The sequence below is a fragment of the Otolemur garnettii genome, unplaced genomic scaffold (genome assembly GCF_000181295.1).
Source record: "Otolemur garnettii isolate 467f Iridium unplaced genomic scaffold, OtoGar3 scaffold00003, whole genome shotgun sequence".
NCBI classification, from domain to species: domain Eukaryota; kingdom Metazoa; phylum Chordata; class Mammalia; order Primates; family Galagidae; genus Otolemur; species Otolemur garnettii.
The window spans coordinates 26487236-26493288 of record NW_003852398.1 but is presented as its reverse complement, the minus strand read 5'-3'; positions in this window follow the sequence as shown (position 1 = coordinate 26493288).

The following is a 6053-nucleotide window of genomic DNA, read 5'->3' as shown; positions in this document are numbered from 1 at the left end:
AAAAAAAAAAAAAAAGAAAAGAAAAAAAAAGAAAAGGGTCTTTTTATGTACTCCCAAAGCTCCCTGTTCTTCTTTCTGGTATAGTGCCAACACGCTGTACTACAATCACTACCAACTAGTTTCTCCCAATAGACCATGAACTGTGAAAACACAGAACAAGTCCTGCTGTGGTTGTATCTGTGTTGTATCCCTGGCATTAGCACACTGAGTGATAGGTGTCCAGTAAATATTTTGTGACTTAATGAATGACAGACATAGATTATAGATGACAAAGTCAAAGTCATGGCAGAGCTAGATTTCCAGATCAGTCCTCTTATCTACTGTAATACATATACTTATGAATGGCAAAAGCATACCGACTACTAAAATAAATGGAAATATACTTAACCTTTTAAGGATACTTAACTTTTTAAGGGATGAACAGGAAGGGTCGCCATTTGGCATGTCTCTGAGGCTGTGAGCTTTAGGATTATTTATTTTATTTATTTTTTTTGTAGAGACAAAATCTCACTCTAATTGCCCTTGGTAGTGCTGTGGGGTCATAGCTCATAGCAACCTCCAGCTCTTGGGCTTAGGCGATTCTCTTGCCTCGGCCTCCTGAGTAGCTGGGACTATAGGTGCCTGCCACAATGCTTGGCTATTTTTTTTGTTGCAGTTTGGCTGGGGCTGGGTTTGAACCGGCCACCCTCGGTATATGGGGCCAGCACTCTACCCACTGGGAGCCACAAGCGCTGCCCTGGGATTATTTATTGAGTACCACTTTTTCCCCTCAGGTTTCTTTGGTTTGTTTTGGGGCAGAGTCTTGCTCTGTCACTCAGGCTATAGCCTAGCTCACAGCAACCTCAAACTCTTAAGTTCAAGTCATTCTCCTAACTTAGCCTCCCAAGTAGCTGGGACTACAGGTGCATGCTACCCTGCCCAGCTGATTTTTCTATTTTTAGTAGAAACAAAGTTTTGCTTTGCTCAGGCTGCTGTCAAACTCTTGAGCTTAAGCAATCCTTCTGCCTCAGGCTCCCAGATTCTGCTAGGATTACAAGTGTGAGCCACTATGCCTGGCTCTGAGTACCACTTTGAATCAGTCCCTGTCCTAAAATCTGGGGCTGCAATGAAGAACAAAAGAGAGATAGGTGCTGCCATCGTGAGGTATGCAGTCTAAATCTAGAGACTATATAATCCTGATCAAATAGGGCCTTTTATGTGGTCATGATTAGTTGAAAGTATCTGATTCCAAGATCTGTTCTTAGCGTTTATGGTGTTAGAGAAAACTCTGTTTTGTCTATAGTTTTGAAATTAGTATAAACTCATTCAACCTCAACAAAACCCTATGGGATAGGTATTATTATTACCCCATTTTTCAGCATTCTAAAGTTTACCATTTTATTCTTATAAATTATTTCATTGTTTGGCCATCAGTCTGTGAAATACATAAATATTTTTATACCCACTTCACATGAATGAAGAAACAGTTTCCAATAGGCTAGTTAACTTGCCCAAGTCACAAAGATATTAAGTAGAGGAGCTAGGGCACAAACTTTAAAGTTCAGTGTGTGACAAGTTCCAGATCATTTACTAGTTGATTCTTTCTTTTTTTTTTTTTTTTTTTTTTTGAGACAGAGCCTCAAGCTGTCGCCCTGGATAGAGTGCTGTGGCATCACAGCTCACAGCTCACAGCTCCTGGGCTCCAGTGATTCTCCTGCCTCTGCCTCCCAAGTAGCTGGGACTACAGGCACTTCCACAATGCCCAGCTATTTTTGGTTGAGCTGTCATTGTTGTTTGGTGGGCCCGGGCTATGTGGCTGGCGCCCTAGCTGCTTGAGCCCCTAGAGTTTGAAGTTGCTGTGTGCTGTGAAGCCACCACCCTCAACCCAGGGTGACAATGTGAGACTCTGTCTCAAATATATATATATATATTTCTAATACATAGTTCACATTCAAATTTCAATTGTCCTAATAATGACATATATTTTTCCAGTCCAGGCCCCCATTCAAGATCAAACATTGCTTTCATTATTTCTTGTCTTCTTAGTGTTCTTTGCTATGGAATCTTCAGAGTTTACTTTTCTTCACCTTGACATTTTTGTAGACTACAAACCAGTTATTCTGTAAAATGTCCTTTAACTTGCAGTTATTTTGTTTCCACTGATTAGATTTGGTTTATGCTTTTTGGCAGGAATACCTCTGAAGTAACATTGTATCCTTTCCTTTCCATCGTATCAGGAATCATATATGGCAGTATATCTCAGTATCAGTGATATTAGCTTTTATATTTCTGTGAAGAGGCATCTACAAAGTTGCTCCAGTGCAAATTTACTGTTCCCTTTGTAATTAATAAATAATACATGGCAATATATTTGGAAATTATATAAATACTCTGTTATACACTAAACTTTCACTGTGGCATCCATTTTTCTAAATATATCATTCCTTTTATGTTTGTTAGTTGTCATTTTACTGTAAGGAAGAACTTTCCATTCTCCATTTCTTCTATATTCATCCGGTTATTTATATCAGTGTAAGTTTGTAGATTATTATTTTACTCAATAGGTTATAACCAGTTAATATTTATTATACTTTGATGATCAGATTAGCTCAGATTTGGCCTGTGGAAGCCCCTTCGAGCTGACTCCTGTTTCCTTCTGGTTTCCATATTCTATTCTTTTCTTTTTTTTATTTCAATTTTCCATCTGACTTTATTTCCATGGTTTCTATATTCTTTTAATATGTGTCCTTGAATCTTTGACCCTTTCTTTCTTTTTGTCATATGTTTTATTTCAGGCTCATCTTACACTTTCTCTTCTTAGCCCTGGAGTCAACCATTTCTTCAAGGAGCCCTAGTTCCTTCTAGTAGAGAACGGGTACTGTTTAGAAATCAAGGTCTAAGGCCGGGCATGGTGGCTCACACCTATAATCCCAGCACTCTGGGAGGCTAAGGTGGGCGGCTTGCCTGAACTCAGAGGTTCCAGATCAGCGTGAGCTAGAGCAAGACCTCATCTCTAAAAATAGCTGGGCACTGTAGCAGCTACTTGGGAGGCTGAGGCAAGAGAATCGCTGATGTTGCTGTGACACCACAGTACTCTACCAAGGGCAACAAGGTGAGACTCTGTCTAAAAAAAAAAAGAAATAAAGGACTGGGTCCTGTTAATTTGTCATCACTTGTAGGACCTCTTAGTGCATAGGTATCTCTTTCTCTTCTGTCCCTTCCCTCTCTCCCTCTCTCATCAGTTCATAAAGGTTCTTTTTTTTTTTTTTTCCCAACAGAGTTTCACTATGTGGCCCTCAGTAGAGTGCCGTGGCGTCACAGCTCACAGCAACCTCAAACTCTTGGGCTTAAGTCTCTTGCCTCTCTCTTACAGGTGCCCACCACAATGCCTGGCTATTCTTTTTTTTTTTTTGTTTTGGTTGTAGTTGTCACTGTTGTTTAGCAGGCCTGGGTATACGTGGCTGGAGCCCTAGCTGGATAGCGCTGAACTATAGGCCCCTACCCAGTTGATAATCCCATTTCAGCATCACAAGGTACATTCTAGTGTTCTCCCTTTCCACACTTTTAAATTTCTTTCTCAACTGTTAGAAATCTGGTTCCTGTTAGCAATTCGTAGTACATTTGCTCATTTGCTTAAGCCTAAAATGTATAGAAGGTAGTTTCAGAATTGCTAACCTAACTGAGGCCATTGAGAAAAACACACCTAATAATTTTTTTATTTTATTTTTTTGAGACAGAGCCTCAAGCTGTCGCCCTGGGTAGAGTGCCGTGGCATTACAGCTCACAGCAACCTCCAACTCCTGGGCTCAAGCGAGTCTCCTGCCTCTGCCTCCCAAGTAGCTGGGACCACAGGTGCCCGCCACAACGCCCAGCTATTTTTTTTCAGTTGCAGCCGTCATTGTTGTTTGGCGGGTCCGGGCTGGGGATTCGAACCCGCCACCTTAGGTGTACGTGGCCGGCGCCTTACCCGGTTGAGCTATAGGCGCCGAGCTGACACACCTAATAATTAAAATTCAATACTTATTTATAACATTTTGAGGTAAAATTTACATACAAAGAAATACCTAATCTTAGGTGTGCATTTCTATGAGCTTTTACACATACAAATACCTTTGTATTGCACATCACTATTAAGACACAGAACATTATCATCATTCCAGAAAGTTCCTATATGCCTTTTCCCAGTCAGTCCCTTCCTGATCCAGAGATAAAAACTGTTCTGATTATTTTTATCATAGATTTGTTTTACCTGTCCTAATATGTAAATAAAAATACAAACTATGTTCATAGATTCAGACTCAACATTTTAAAAATGTTAGTTATCACTAAATTGATTTACAGATTTAATTCAATCCCAATAAAAATCACTGTAGACTTTAAAAAAAAGATAGTGACAAGCCGATTATTAAAATTATATGAAAGTGCAAAGGACCCAATATAGCCAAAACAACCTTGAAAAGTAAGAGCAAACTTGGTGGTCCTCTACTAAGACTTCAAGACTTGGTGGTCTGACTTCAAGACTTACCGTAAAGCTACTGTAATTGAGATGGTGTAGTATTGACATGAGGATGGATAAATTGATAAATGAAAATGAATAGAGTCCAGAAATAGAACCACTCTGTTATGGTCAATTGATTTTCAACCAAAGCATCAAAGCAAATCATTTGGGAAATGAAAATCTTTCAGCTGTTGGTTCTGGAACAACTGGTTATCCAAATAGACAATATGTATAGCTATATATTCATATATAGGTATATACATAGATAGAGATATAGATAGGATATATATAGTTTGTTTCTTTTCTTCCATCTCTTATCTCCTTATTACATAAGATATATTGACTTTATAGCATAGCATTTAAGTACTATTAACTTCATATCACAGCATTTAAGTTATAGGTTATCAGGGAGAAGTGTAAACATCACCCAAGGACTTTGTATCCTCTTCTGGGTAAAGGGCTAGTACATTTCTGGTTGTATGTAGAACGGTTGTATAATGTTGGGTGGAGGTATGACGTTGTTACTGTCTTTATTTGGAAACAAAGTATGGTTTAAAGAGCTACATATGATGGCTAAGCTAACAAGTAATGGACTTGTGATGGTTCATGTGTCATTGTAAATGGAAGGGGGCGGGTAAAAGCAAAATGAGATTCCCCCAAACTAGACTAAAGAATCATGGAGGGCAGTGCCTGTGGCTCAGTGGTAGGGTGCCAGCCCCATATACCGAGGGTGGCAGGTTTGAACCCAGCCCGGACCAGCTAAAACAGCAGTGGCAACTGTAACAAAAAATTAAAAAAAAAAAAATCATGGAGCAACAGCTTAAAACCTGTTGCTAGAGCTGAGGCATATATATGTATATGGCCTCACTAAAACAGACACTCCTGTTATAAAAATTATTATACATTACTAAAATGAGGTTACTGAACTAACCTGATATCTGATAAAAGTTCTGCTAAAGATGTAGCAACTAATAATTTCTTTACTTATCTTTCTGATAATTTAATATCTCAGGAGACAAAAGAAATAATTCTTCAGACTTACATTCCAGGCCAGGTGTGGTGGCTCATGCCTATAATCCTAGCATTTTAGGAGGCCAAGGTGGAAGGATTGCTTGAGGCCAGGAGTTCAAAATCAGCCTTTGCAACATAGTGAGACCCTATCTCTACAAAAAAATAGAAAAATTAGTGAGGTGTGGTAGTGTGTGTCCACAGTCCCAGCTACTTGGGAGCCTGTGACAAGAGGATCCCTTGAGCCCAGACATTTTAGGTTGCAGTGAGTAATGATGACACCACTGCATTCTACAGTGGGCAACAAAGTGAGACCCTGTCTCAACAACAAACAAACAAAAAACCCTGGCTCGGCGCCTGAGGCTCAAGTGGCTAAGGTGCCAGCCACATACACCTAAGGTGGCGGGTTTGAATCCAGCCCAGGCCCACCAAAACAATGACGGCTGCAACCAAAAAATAGCCGGGCACCTATGGTCCCAGCTACTTGGGAGGCTGAGGCAGGAGACTCACTTGAACCCAGGAGTTGGAGGTTGCTGTGAGCTGTGATGCCACAGTACTCTACCAAGGG